We start from the raw sequence: 14,828 nt of genomic DNA on the forward strand, positions 1-14,828 counted from the left end.
GGGGCTGGTACATATCTCTGCAGGTAAGGTAAAAACCTTTACTCTCTGCACTTGCTTCTCTTTGTGAATTCTTTCACAGCCCTCATCACTGACCACCCTAACATACACTAGTGGACCAAGTTTTTTTTCTTAAACTAGGTTAGTTTCCAGAAGATTATACAGAAGTTCCTTTGTTCATGACTTCATCTGTCATTAAGTCCAGCTTTAGACCTTCTGTGCTCATGCCACTCGGAGAGGGTCAATCTAAGCTCATGCCCTTTTTCCAACAGTAAACTGCTTGCTCCTTGGTACTTGATAGACTGATTGTGGGGTGAAGGTAAGGAAGACAGCTTTTCTTTGATCCTGTTCCAACCTTATTCTTACCCTGGCTTTGGGTCCCTGGATCTCTGTGATCCTGATCCTCCCCAGAATTATGACCTCTAATGGTTTAGGCCCAGGACAATTTCCAGTCCTTTTCCAGGGATAGAGTTTTTTTGTTTGTTTGTTTGTTTTTTTCCTATTCTTTCAGCTGGAAAGGGCCTCCACCTGTCCCTTGAGAAACAACAGGTTTGCTGCCTTCCTCCATCAGTTTAAGTCTATTGTTCCTTGGAGGAGAAGGGTCTGGGCTTCACACTACCTTTCCTGCAGTGGCAACCAGTCCTCTCCTCTAGGCTTGTCTGCCACCCTGCCCCCAGTCTTTGTCCCAGGTGCCCAGTGGAAGTCCCTGAAGGAAAGCCTGGGAGTGGATGTGAACTACCCTTATGAATATGGCTCCCATGGGGTTTCCATGCCAGCCCACACTCAGTTTTTGGCAATTTATTTTGTTTGTAAGGCTGCATCATCATTTTTCCATGCTCTGCCACAGATGACCCACTGTTTTCATCTCTTCTGCTTAGAAGCACCAGTCTTTCCTTACATGTCAGGCTAGTTGTTACCCTGTGACCTCAGCTCTCTGATTGGCTCAGTAAAAGTTATGATTTTGTAGTTTATCTAGCTTATTGTTGTGTTGGTGGGAGTAATGTTTTCTCTAGCTTTCTACATTGAGGCAGAAGCTGGAACTCCTCCAGGTGTTATTTTTATTAAGAGAATCTGAGGGTCTCAATTATTGGACCGCAATTCTCATCAGTTTTTATCCAGGACCAGTCCTTCTACTTACTCTCTTAACCCACTCCTTCCTACCTTTCTGTCTGTTAGAGCTCTTGCTTTATGATCCAAGTTTCACTATCTACTTCTGGTTGTTGCCACAGTTGGTGGCATATTCAGACCATCTTCTCCACCCTACTGACATTCATTCCCAATCAGTCTTTGGATCTGTGTACTCCTTGACTTTAGTGCCACCCCTAGAGAAGGGAGATTTAGATAGATACAACATCACATTCGATGATGCGGGGATTTTCTAGGTTTCCTATTTACTCAACTATGTTCTTTACTCAATTTAACAAATACTTTCTGATCACTTACTAAATACAAAGGGCACAGTTCTGGGTACCAAGTAGTCTACAAAAATGAATCAGTCTATCACCCATATTGCCACTTCCAATTCAACTATATGGCCCCACTTAAAACATGACTATGCAAGAACCAGCAGACAGACGCAGTGGGCGTTAGATGGCATGAATGAAACGTAAGGTTATAATGAGTCTAGAGCTAGAAAGGGAAGAGGATCAGAACACACTGGATAATGGAGAGAGATTCATGGGCCTCCAAGAGGAGGGATAGAACCTGATTGGGCATTGTTCTTAAGAGGACTTGCTGATCATCCTGACACTTGTGGAGCTTTGGGGAAGGAGAGCAATTGTGTTGAAACTTCTCTTCCTCTGTAGCTGGATATGTACTAGCATTTGAAACTGCTACAGAAGAGAGAAGACAATCTAAACCATAAATAAATACATAAAAGCATAAATAAACACTTCAAAAGACTCAATTCAATACATACATAAAAGACTATGGAGCCCTGGCTGCTGTGGCTCATTTGAGCGCCAGCCTGTGAGCCAAGTGTCGCTGGTTCGATTCCCAGTCAGGGCATATGACTAGGTTGCACGTCAGGTCCCCAGTTGGGGGAGCGAGTGAGAGGCAACCACACAGTGATGTTTCTCTCCCTCTCTTTCTCCTTTCCCCTCTCTCTACAAATAAATAAATAAACAAACAAATAAATTATTAGAAACTCATGTGATTACCTTATAAACGTGGCATACCTATCCTAAAAAAAAAAAAAAAAGACTATGGAACAAAAAGCATGGTTTTATTCCCTTTTAAAATTAAGATGTTACATTTAGTGAAATACACAGATCTTAAGTGCACAGTTTGATGAATTTTGATAAATCTATACACCCATAAAACCCAGACACCTACCAACACATAGAATATTTCTATTACCTCCTACTATTTCCCAGTAAATTTCCACCCTTTCCCATTCCCTCCCCTCCCCAGGTAATTTCTGATTTTCAATCACCATAGATTAGTTTTGTCTGATTTAGAACATGTGCATGGAACCATAATGTCAACCACAAAAATAAAATAACCAGTTATTTTACCAGCAAAATGAGTTTATTCGAAAATAGCAGAGAATTAAAACTTGAGACAATCAAGCTATGGTGAACCACAGGCAAGTCTGAAAATGCCAAATGGAAAATTTCAGAAATAAGCAATTCGTAAATTTTATTTTATTTTAAATTTTTATAGGAAATTCTTACAAGCGTTTTCTTGAGTCAAACTGATGACATACCTGGAAGCAAGATCTCAAATGCTCTGACAATTCATAAATTTTAAATTGCATGCCATACTCAGTATCAGATGAAATCTTGTACTGTCATCTGCTCTATCCTGTCCAGGACATGAATCACCCTTTGTCCAGCGTATCTATGCAGTCTATGCTACTGTCCATTAGTCACTTAGTAGTTGTCTGGGTTACCAGATTGACTGAGATGGTACCAGAGTGCTTGTGTTCAAGGAACTTTTTGTTTTTTTAATTGAATTTATTGGTGTGACATTGGTTAATAAAATTATGTAGGTTTTAGGTGTTAAATTACATATCATCTGTGTATTGTATTGTGTGTTCACCTCCCCAAGTCAGGTCTCCTCCCATCATTTATTCCCCTTTATCCTCTTCTACTTCCCCCTACCCTCCTTTCTCTCTGATAATCATCATACTCTTTTTATTGTCTCTGAGGTTTCAGGGTGTTTTTATTTTTTAATTTTTTTTGCTTAATCCCTTCAAAGTAACTCTTAATTTACTTGATAATGGCCCCCAAGCGCAAGAGTAGTGATGCTGGTAATTGGGTATGCCAAAAAGTAGCTGTAAAGTGCTTCCTTTAAGTGAAAAGGTGAGTACAGTACAGTAAGATCTTTTGAAAAGAGAGACCACATTCACATAGCTTTTATTACAGTATATTGTTATAATTGTTCTATTTCAGTATTATTGTTGTTAATCTCTTACTGTGCCTAATTTACAAATTAAATTTTATTATAAGTATATATGTATAAGAAAAAACATAGCATATATAGGCTTCAGTACTATCCACTGTTTCAGGCATCCATTAGGGGTCTTGGACTGTGTATCCCCTAAGTATAAAGGGATCCTACTGTATGTATTTTTTTATGTCTGGCTTCTTTCACTATATATTATTTTTGAGATTTATTTATGTTATTACATGTCTACAAAAGAAACAACAAACCCCAAATGGAGTCACTTGTGCTAAGCTCCAAAAAGACTTAATAGCTAACTAAAATGCAGTTTCACCCTCTCCCAGGAGTGGAATTTTAAACCAATCATTCTAAAATTTCCTGGTCAGCACTAGTGAACTAATCTGCTTACTAAGATTTCCCCTAAAGGAAGGTGACTTTGCTTGAAATAATCCACTTTTTTAACTTTCCTGTCCCACTTTCTTTCTGACTATTAAAATCTTCCTTTTGTGGGGTGGGGAGGCACAACTCCTTAGAGCACCCTTCTAGTTGCTAGTTGGGGTGCTGCCTGATTCATGAATCACCTAAAAAGCCAATTAGATCTTCATATGTGCTCAGTTCAATTTTGTCTTAACACATGTATCTGTAGGTTTTTTTATTTTTATTTTTAATGCTGAGTAGTATTCTATTTAATGAATATACCACACCTTATTTATCCACTTCCCCAATGATGAACATTTGGGGTGTTTTCACTTGAGGCTGTTGTAAATAAAGCAGCTATAACATTTTTACACAGGTCGTCGTCGGCAGCCGTCCGTCTCGAGAGACGATGGTGTAGCTTCTCAAGAGTCTATCTGCACCGCCGAGAATGGCTGTGCAGTCCGACTCGGGAGTGACACGGTATCTGTCTCCTCCCGTGTTGAATCGACATCTTGCGATGACGCTGGAGTGTCCTCTCCAGTGAAGCTGAGAGCCTGGGCGGGGTGATATGGAGGGTCTGCTGTTGCCCATGCAGCAGACCCCCCCTCTCTTCGCAGCTGAAGGGTCCAAGGGAAAGACGGAGTCAATACAGCTTGGCTTCAGGTGCGCCGCAGGAGTTGCCGGTGTTGACTACAACGTCAAACCGCCTTAGGGACTCCGGCTCCGGATTTTCTGTCGGGGTTTACTCCCCTAGCCTTCCCCTAAAGAGGTATGCCACAAGGCAGCGGAGGTTTTTTGGAGTCAGAGTTTTCCTTCTCTGATGTACCCTGACTGGAAGATCGAACCAGCGACACTTAGCTCGCAGGCCGACGCTCAATCCACTGAGCCAAACCAGCCAGGTGTTTACACAGGTAAACATATGAAAATCATGATTTAACATGACATTGAAGGAGAATAAATCTTGCTGAGAAATGTAAAAGACATCTCAAAGCACAGAGCAAAAAATGTAAAGAGAGTTGATATATGACTATTTGGATTCTAGAAGAAGAGAAGGAAACATAAAATAGAGGTTACAATTAATAGGTGCATATTTTTGCACCTAGCCCTTGCCCTCTTTTGGGAAAGTAAAATAAAATCTTTACTCTCTGTACTTTCTTCCCTTTGTGAATCCTTTCACAGTCTGTATCACCAACCACCTTAACATTTTGGTGACTCGTATGGGAACATTCTCTATTTCTCCCTCTGCCTCCTGAGATTTGCAACTAGGGGAGCACTGGCAGCAGAAGCTCAACCTGGGCTAACCCCCTAACCTTGTCTCTGTGAGATTTGGAGAGAGGATTCTAATTCTTTTCCATCTCTCAGAACTCTGTGGACAGCCTCCTTCTCATCCCCCTACATGGCCAGTGATCTAATTCAGCAACTCTTAATGAAGTGATGGCTGGACTCTGGATGTCACCAAAAAGCTTTAAGAAATTAAGATTGACTTTCACAGCAAATAAGAGCCCCTTGGAGAAATGGCCTGATACCTTGCTTTGTCACGTGGTTCATGGAAGTCTTTCCAGGAAATACAGCACAGCTGGCAGAGAAAGACAGTAACTTCTGAAAGTGGCAAGAAGAACGGGATCAATTGGTTGCAGCTTTAGAAATACAGCTGAAAGCACTGATCTCCAGTAACTTATAGAAAGATAATGAAATTGAACAATTAAAAAAAAAAAAAAAAAAAAAAGGATCACACCAGAGGATTCTAAAACAGAAAAAGAAACCATGGATATCAAGCCCAGACCTATGAGTTCAACAGACCTTGGTGGAGTTAAAATTGAACCTCAAGCAACAAGTTTAAAATTTTCCAGCAATGAAGTAGAGGATGAATGTGTAATCCTTAACTCTTGTGAAGTGTCAACAGAAAATAATCAAAGCACCCAATTTCTAAAACCTGAGTTAGAGATTCAATTTACACCTTTATGGCCAAACAGAATGGCATTGAAACACCCTGGTTGTACCTTACCAGTAGTGGTTAAGATTACCAAGGCTCAGAAGAGCAAGAATAATAAGATGGAGGAATACTTGGTGAAATGTGAAAATAAGAATACTGCACCCAGAATTAACTTGAAGTCCCCTGTTTCTGAGCACAGTAATTCTTCTGTCAAAAAGGTACAAAAGGTTTCCGCATGATCGTCATCTCAGGAATCATATTCTTTACAGTCAGGCATCTGCAATTAATGTAAACTTGGACACTAAGAAAAAAGAAGGAACACTACAGAAATTTGGAGACTTCTTGCAATGTTCCCCAACAATTCTTCAATCAAAAGCAAAGAAGATAATTGAAACAATGAGCCCTTCAAAGCTCTCAAATATAGACGTAAGTAAAGAAAATGTATCTCAAAAAAAAAAAATGAGCCAAACAAATTAGACACAAATGAAATTTCATCTCCTATCGATATATCCAGCCAAGTGATTTTTTTTTTTTCAAAATCAAGATATTTACTGCTAACATTTTACAACAGATTGCTATCTGTTTTCTACTGTGTTTGTGTGTGCCGGTAAATAAGTATTTTTTAAAGTATATTTTATTGATTATGTTGTTACAGTAGTCCCAATTTTTTTCCCTTTGCTCTCCTTGGCCTAATACCCCCCTTCCCTCCAGCAATCCCACCCCCCCTTAGTTCATGTCAATGGGTCATGTATATAAGTTCTTTGGATGACCAAGTGATTTTGATGGACCATAAAGTAGAGGAAAGTAATCATCAGATTCTCAAATGATGACTTAGAACTAAAACAGCCAAATAATTCACTATGGAGAATGTTTTAATGTAAATTTGGTATTCATAATTAATGTAACTTGCATTCTGACTTTAAAGATAGTTGTATATATTATATTATACATTTAATCCCTCTGTATATACATTGCTATTTTATAATAGTATAATTTTAATTCAATAAAGAGAATACATCAACAATAAATTTACTTGTCGACTTTTCAAAGAGGGAGAGAGAGATAACAATTAAACAAATAATAATAGAAAATTTCAGAGACCTAAAGATAGACTTGCTTTTGCAAATAAGGGGTCATTGAATCTCAGGTAAGATCGATGAGAAAAGACACACCTAAGCATACTTAAGGAAAACCCCTGTAAAGAGATCTTAAAAATTTCCAGGTGGAAAGAACAAATTACTTACAAAAAGAAGAAAAACAATTAATGAACAGCACAAACAAATGAACAAAATTGAACAAGGAACAGAATAACAGTTATCAGGGGAGAGATCGGAGGGAGAGAAGGTGGGTAAGTAGGAGGAGGACCTAGTCAAAGAACATGTATTAATGACACATAGACATGGACATGGGCAACAGGGTGGGAAATGACTGGGAGAAGGGATGGGCTGGGTTGGGGGGAGCAATGGGGGAAAATGGGACAACTGTAATTGAAAAACAATTAAAAAAAGAAGGAAAACAAGAACAAGGAGGACATAGAGCTGGGGGAAGGAGAGGGAAAAGGAAGGGAGAGGGAATACACAGGAAAGGGCGAGGGGGAAGGTGTGGAAATAAACATGAAGACAACCAAGCAAAGGCTATTTATACAAAGTTTTCTATAGCAATGGACTTGGCCACCACCATCGTGTTGACCAGGAATCTAAGGCAAGCATGGAATGGAAAAGCTTTGTAGTTTTATAGAAAAAGGAATACAGGTATACTCTGATAGCAGACTGTTGCCATGGGGAAGCTGCCAAGCAGCCTAACTTCAAGTGGGGCATCTTACATGATTGGTTAGAGGAGCATATTTGGCTTTCTCTGGTTCATCAGAAGTTAAAAGTAGGGGCAAAATTTCAAGAATCTGCTAGTTAATGATCAAGTGGTGGACATTTTCGACTGGTTGCTTATAGGAATTTTTTAGGCTTCCTGGGATGGTTACTGCAGGTTATGGATCAGAACTTTATTTTTATGTATGGTCCTGACTGCATATTCAGTCTTTCAAGGAAAAGAAAGGAGAGAGAGAGAGAGAGAGAGAGAGAGAGAGAGAGAGAGAGAGAGAGAGAGAGAGAAAGAAATCACTGGCATTAGACTTTTCATCTGAAACCCTGAAAACTATAAGACTGTGGAGCAACAGTTACAGGTGACTGAGGGAAAAGGATAGCAGCTCAGTCAAAATCCCATTCATATTAGGATGATAGAAAGATATCTGTGAATATGTGCAAGTTCGCAAATATGTTACCCATGCAATGTATCTGAGGAATCACAAACAATAAAATAATAAGGACAGAGACCTAATATCAGACAGGGAAGATGAAGAGAAGGGGAAATTGTGGTAATTTCTTTGAATTTATATAGTAACATCACTAAAATAATGGCAAAATAACTGGGAATTATAACACAGGTGGTAAATTATAGATTCCTAAAAGAGAAAATGCATGTCGCAAAGGAAAACCAAATACTTGGTGAAATGGAACAAAATGCCAATGTGGGGACAGAAGGGACAGAAGTAAATGTGTTCTAAAAGTCTCAACTAGGAGTGAAGGGTGTGGAAATAAGAATATTATGAGTCTCATTTAATGAGGTATAATAAAGAGACAATGGGGGCATTTTGGCTCTCTGAGTAGCACCATGGCAGTCAGCAAGAAAAAGTGCCTAATGAAAGGTAGCAAAAAGGGAGCCAAAAAGAAAATGATTGATGTAGTCCTGATTGCTGTGGCTCTACGGATTGAGCACTGGCATGAGAACTGAAAGGTCACTGGTTCAATTCCCGGTCAGGGCATATGCCTGGGTTTTGGGCCAGGTCCCCATTTGAGGGTGTGAGAGAGGCAACCAATCACTTTCTCTCACACATCATGTTTCTCTCTCTCCTTATCTCCTTCCTTTCCCCATTCTCTAAAAATAAAAATTGAATTAAAAAAATAAATGAAAATGGCAGCCAGTGCCTTAAGAGAAATAGAGAGTTAAAACGATAAAATTTTAAAACAACAAAGATGATAAAACAGAAATAAAAAGATTTTGAGGGAAGGTGACTATTAAAGATAGGAAAAGGGGACTTCTGGCCAAGATGGAGGCCTAGACAGACACGCTGCATCTCCCTCCACAACTAAGAAGGAATACAACTACCTCAAAATTAGAGACAACCAGAAGTTCCAGAAAATCGAGCTGCATGGAAGTCCAACAAACAAAGATATAAAGAAGAAATACTCATCCAGACAGGTAGGAGGGGCCGAGCCAGGGCAGAGAGGACATGGTGTGGCGGCAGCAGCAGTGGTGGCAGCAGCAGGCCAGCGGAAATAATGGTCTCACATTTTAAAAACTAGAGAGGGACACCTAGGGAGTGCTCCCAGCACCAAACCAGACCACACAGTTCACAGTCCCAGTGCCGGGGAAAATAAAGCCTCATTGCTTCTGACTGTGCAAACCAGTGGGGGTTTGGGCAAAGGAAGAAACTGCTGATGTCTCAGTAGAGTCTGCTTGTTTAAAGGGTCCCCACAGTCCTAGAACATCTGCAGACCCACCCACTCTGGGAACGATGGCCAGGGAAACAGAGCAGCACCAGTTCCACATGGAAGTGGGAGAAGTGCCTGGAAAAGGGGCGAGTGCTAAGTAAGTGGCATTGTTTCCTCTCAAACCCCTTTCCCATGTACAGCACCACAATGTGGTGAAATGGGTTGCCCGTACTGACAAATACAATACCTCAAGGCTCTGCCCCTTACAATGTAACAGGTGTGACAGCTCTACCCAAAACACAGAGGCAAACAAACACAGGAGCCTTTCAAGATGAGGAGACAGAGAGGAATGGCCCAAAAGAGGGAACGGATCATGGTTCCAGTGGGAGAACTAAGCAAGAGGAGATAGGCAACCTAACAAATGAGGAGATAGCCAACCTAACAGACATAGAGTTCAAAACACTGGTGATAAAGATGCTCACAGGCTTGACAGATATGCTTAAGTATGGCTAACTCATAAGGGAAGAAGTGAAGGTTATACTAAATGAAACAAAGGAAGATCCACACAAAACTAATGGTAAAGGAAAGGAAACTGGGGTTCAAATCAATGATTTGGAGCATAAGGAAGAAAAGAACAGTCAACCAGTACAGAATGAGGAAACAAGAATTGAAAAAAATTAGGAGAGGCATAGGAACCTCTGGTACAACTTCAAACATGCCAACATCTGAATCATAGGGGTGCCAGAAGAAGAAGGAGAAGAGCAAGAAATTGAAAGCTATGTAAAAAAATAATGAAGGAAAACTTCCCAAATTTGGTGAAGGAAATACACATACAAGTCCAGGAAGCATAGAGTCCCAAGCAAGCTAGACCCAAAGAGGACCACACCAAGACACATCATAATTAAAACACCAAAGGTTCAAGATAGAGAATCTTAAGAGCAGCAAGAGAAAATCAGAGAGTTACCTACAAAGGGGTGCCTATAGGACTATCAGCTAATTTCTCCAAAGAAACTTTGTGGACAAGAAGGGGCTGGCAAGAAGTATGCAATGTGATGAAAAGCAATGATCCATAACCAAGATTACTCTATCTAGCAAAGCTATCATTTAGAATGGAAGGGCAGATGAAATGCTTCCAAGACAAGGTAAAGCTAAAGGAGTTCATTATCACAAAGCCTTTATATGAAATGTCAAAGGGACTTACTTAAGAAAAAGAAGATAAAAATTATGAATATTAAAATGACAAAAACTCACAACTATCTACAACTGAATCTAAAAAATAAAAACAAAAGCCAACTAAGCAAACACAATAGGAACAGAATCATAGGTATGGGGATCATTTGGAGGGTTATCAGCTGGGAGTGGGAAGGAGGAAAATGGGGAAATGGTGCAGGGATTAAGAAGCATAATTGGTTGGTACAAAATAGACAGGGGTAAGTTAAGAATAATATAGGAAAGGGTAAAGCCAAAGAACATATATGCACGACCCATGAACATGAACTAAGGGACGTGGGATTGCTGGAGGGAAAGGAGGTACTGGGCAGAGGGGAACAAAGGGAAAAAATTTGAGACTACTGTAACAATAATCAATAAAATATACTTTTAAAAAGGTAAGTAAAGATAATAGTAAGTACTGAAGAAAGAAACAAAAAGAATACAACAAATACAATAATATAATTAAACATAATGTTGTTGAAAAAAATTGAAACTACATATTGAAAGAGTACACAATCTACCTGAGAATATTGACGGAAAATGACCAACACCAACACATACATAGTCTAGTAAAATTACTTGATGTTAGAGGGGAAAAAGTTAGGGGGCAGCTAGGCAAAAAGTATAGGTGATTTATAAGGGAAAGAAAATTAGATTCTCATGAGATTTTTCAGCAATTTTTTTTTCTTTTTGTCTTTTTATTGTTTTTCTTTTGCAGTTGTCCCAATTTACCCTGCCCACTCCCCCACTCCCACCTTGTTGTCCATGTCTATGGGTAATTTATACATGTTCCTTGACTAGACCCTTTCTCTTTGTTCCCCCCCCTCCTTATCTGCCTTCCCCCTCCCCTCTGGTCATTGTTAGTCTGTTCCTTGTTTCCATGCCTCTGGTTCTATTTTCCTCATTTGTTTGTTTTGTTCATTAGGTTTCTCTTACAGGTGAGATCATATGGTATTTTTTCTTTTGCCATCTGGCTTATTTCACTCGGCATAATACTCTCTATTTCCGTCCATGCTGTCATGAAAGGTAGGAGGTCCTTCTTTATTTCTGCTGTGTAGTATTCCATTGTGTAAATGTACCACACTTTTGGATCCACTCATTTACTGATGGACACTTAGGCTGTTTTGAGCATTTGGCTATTGTAAATAATGCTGCTTTGAACATAGGGGTGCATAGGTTCTTTTGAATTGATTTTTCAGGATTCTTAGGGTATAAATCCCAGCAGTGGAATTGCTGGATCAAAACACAGTTCCATTTTTAGTTTTTTGAGAAAATTTCATACTGTTTCCCACAGTGGCTGCACCAGGCTGCATTCCCACCAGCAGTGCACTAGGGTTCCCTTTTCTCCACATCCTTGTCAGCACTTGTTGTTTGTTGATTTGTTAATTATGGCCATTCAGACTGGTGTGAGGTTGGTATCACATGTGGTTTTAATTTGCATCTCTAATGGCTAGTGATGTTGAGCATCTTTTCATATCTATTGGTTCAACATATGTCCTCCTCGGAGAAGTGTCTCTTCAGGTCCTTTGCCCATATTTTAATTGGATTATTTTCTTCGTGGTGTTGAGTCATATGGGTTATTTTTTTTAATTTTTTTAAAAGATTTTATTTATTTATTTTTAGAGAGAGAGGAAGGGAGGGAGAAAGAGAGGTAGAGAAAGATCAATGTGTGGTTACCTCTTGTGCGTCCCAACCAGGGAATCTGACCTGCAACCCAGGCATATGTGCCCTGACTGGGAATAGAACCAGTGACCCTTTCATTCATAGTCAGGGCTGTGTGAGTTATTTATATATTTTGGAAATCAAACCCTTGTCTGAGGTATCATTGGCAAATATGTTCTGCCATACAGTGGGTTCCTTCTCCATTTTGCTGATGTTTTCTTTAGCAAGGAACTTTTTAATTTGATGTAGTCCCATTTGTTTATTCTTTCCTTTATTTCCCTTGCTCTAGAGGATGTGTTGGAAAAAATATTGCTGCATGGGATATCTGAGATTTTACTGCCTATGTTTTCCTTTAGGACTTTTATAGTGTCATGACTCAGCGATGATTTAAGCCAGAAGAAAATGGGGCACCACACTTAAGATTCTCAAGAAAAGTGAGTCCAGGTTTATTACATCTAACAAAAATGATTTTAATGAGCTTTTTTGTTTTGTTTTTTTTACAATTTTTAAAAGATTGTATTTATTTACTTTAAGAGAGAAGAGGACTTCTGGTCAAGATGGAGGCACAAGTAGACATGCTTCACCTCCTTGCACAACTATAGAAAGAATTACAACCAGATCTCAAAAACTAATTACAACCAGAACTATCAAAAATCCTGCTATATGGAAGTCCAACAACCAAGGATTTAAAGAAGCCACACTCATCCAGACAGGTAGGAGGGGTGAAGTCATAGAGATGGGACAGAGAGGCAGTGTGGCTTAGACATGCGACAGCAGTGGGGGCAGTGGAAGGATGATCCCTCATTCACATGTGGTGAATAAAAATCAGGTGGGATACCCTGGGAGCCAGCGATTATAACCCCAGGCCAGACCACACAGCCCAGCAATCCAGCACCAGGAAGATAGACTCCCATTACCTCTGGCTGTAAAAACTAGTGGGGATAGGAGCAATGGAAGAAACTGTCAGATTTTTGCTGCTTAAAGAGCCTGTGTGGTCTTATAATGTATGCAAACCCCAGGGCAGCAACTGGAAAAGCACCGATCCTATACAGGAAGTGGCTGAAATAACTGGAAATGGGGGGAGTGCCAGGCAAACTGCCAGAAGCCAGGCAGTGGCATAATCCCTTCTCCAAACTCCCAACCACAAACAGAACCATAAAGCAGTGAAGTGGGTGGCCCCACCCTGGCAATTACCTAAGGCTCTTTCCCACAAAATTTACAAGTGTCTTTGCTACATAGGCCATGTTACTAAGACAGAGGGTAAAAGCAGTTCTACCTAATACACAGGAACAAATACAGGGAGGCTGCCAAATTGAGGAGGCAAGGAAATATGGCTAAATGAAAGAACAGAACAAAACCCCAGAGAAAGAACTAAATGAAATGGAGATAGACAACCTATCAGATGCAGAGTTCAAAACACTGGTGATAAAGATGTTCAGAGAACTCATAGAGTATGGCAAAAGCATAAGGGAAGAAATGAAGGTTACACAAAATGAAATTAAAAAATATATATATATACAAGGAACCAATAGTGAAGGGTAGGAAGCCAGAATTCAAATAAACAATTTGGAACAAAAGGAAAAAATAAACATCAACCAGAACAGAAAGAAGAAACAAGAATTCGAAAAAGTAAGGAGAGGCTTAGGAAGCTCTGGGACAACTTTAAATGTACCAACATCTGAATCATAGGGGTGCCAGAAGGAGAAGAGGAAAAGCAAGAGATTGAAAACTTATTTGAAAAAATAATGAAGGTAAACTTTCCTAATTTGGTGAAGAAAATAAACTTACAAATCCAGGAAGCACAGAGAGTCTCAAACAAGTTGGACTCAAAGAGGACAACACCAAGACAAATCATAACTAAAATGCCAAAGGTTCAAGATAAAGAGAGAATCTTAAAAGCAGCAAGAGAAAAGTAGAGAGTTACCTACAAAGGAATTCCCATAAAACAATAGGCTGATTTCTCAAAAGAAACTTTGTAGGCAAGAAGTATTCACTACAAAGTGATGAAAAGCAAGGACCTATAAGCTAGATTACTCTATCCAGCAAAGGTATAATTTAGAAGGGAAGGGCAGATAAAGTGCTTTCCAGACAAGGTAAAGATAAAGGAGTTCACCATCACCAAGCCATTTTTACATGAAATGTTAAAGGGCCTTATTTAAGAAAAAAGAAGAAAATCGAAACTATGAACATTAAAACTACAACAACTCACAACTATCAACAACTGGATCTAAAAAAAATAAAAACAAACTAAACAAAGAACTAGAACAGGAACAGAATCATAGGTATGGAGATCATTTTTTTGGTTATCAGCTGGTAGGAGGAAGAGAGGGTATTGGGGGAAATGGTGCAGGGATTAAGAAGCATTGGTAGAGACTTCCGGCCAAGATGGAGGCTTAGACGGACACGCTAGGTCTCCCTCTACAACTAGAGAGGAATACAACTACTTCAAAACAAAGGATAACTAGAAATTCCAGAAAATAAAACTACACGGAAGTCCAACATATGAAGTTATAAACCAGCGGTGCCATTTGGGCAGGTAAGAGTTAAAGAGGGCAAAGCTGTTTGCGGTCGCACCCGGAGCGGCGGGCGGCGAGGAATCCCGGCTGCGCAAGCCCCTGGCGGTGCGCGACCCCGGCGAGGAGTCCCGGCTACGCAAGCCCCTGGCGGTGCACGACTCCGGCGCTGGGGAGAGCGGCCGCCGCATCGCCTTGAGCAGTGAGGCCCAGGGGGACGGG

The 14,828-nt window shown here is 40.0% G+C and overlaps 1 pseudogene; it reads left to right on the forward strand.

Annotated features, from left to right (window-relative positions):
- The first annotated feature begins 5,347 nt into the window (after window positions 1-5,347).
- On the forward strand, window positions 5,348-6,126 carry LOC150019172 (kinesin-like protein KIF20B pseudogene; annotated as a pseudogene).
- The last annotated feature ends 8,702 nt before the right edge of the window (window positions 6,127-14,828 follow it).

This window comes from Furipterus horrens, unplaced genomic scaffold (assembly GCF_987537825.1).
Source record: "Furipterus horrens unplaced genomic scaffold, mFurHor1.1.pri manual_scaffold_2, whole genome shotgun sequence".
Taxonomy (NCBI): Eukaryota; Metazoa; Chordata; class Mammalia; order Chiroptera; family Furipteridae; genus Furipterus; species Furipterus horrens.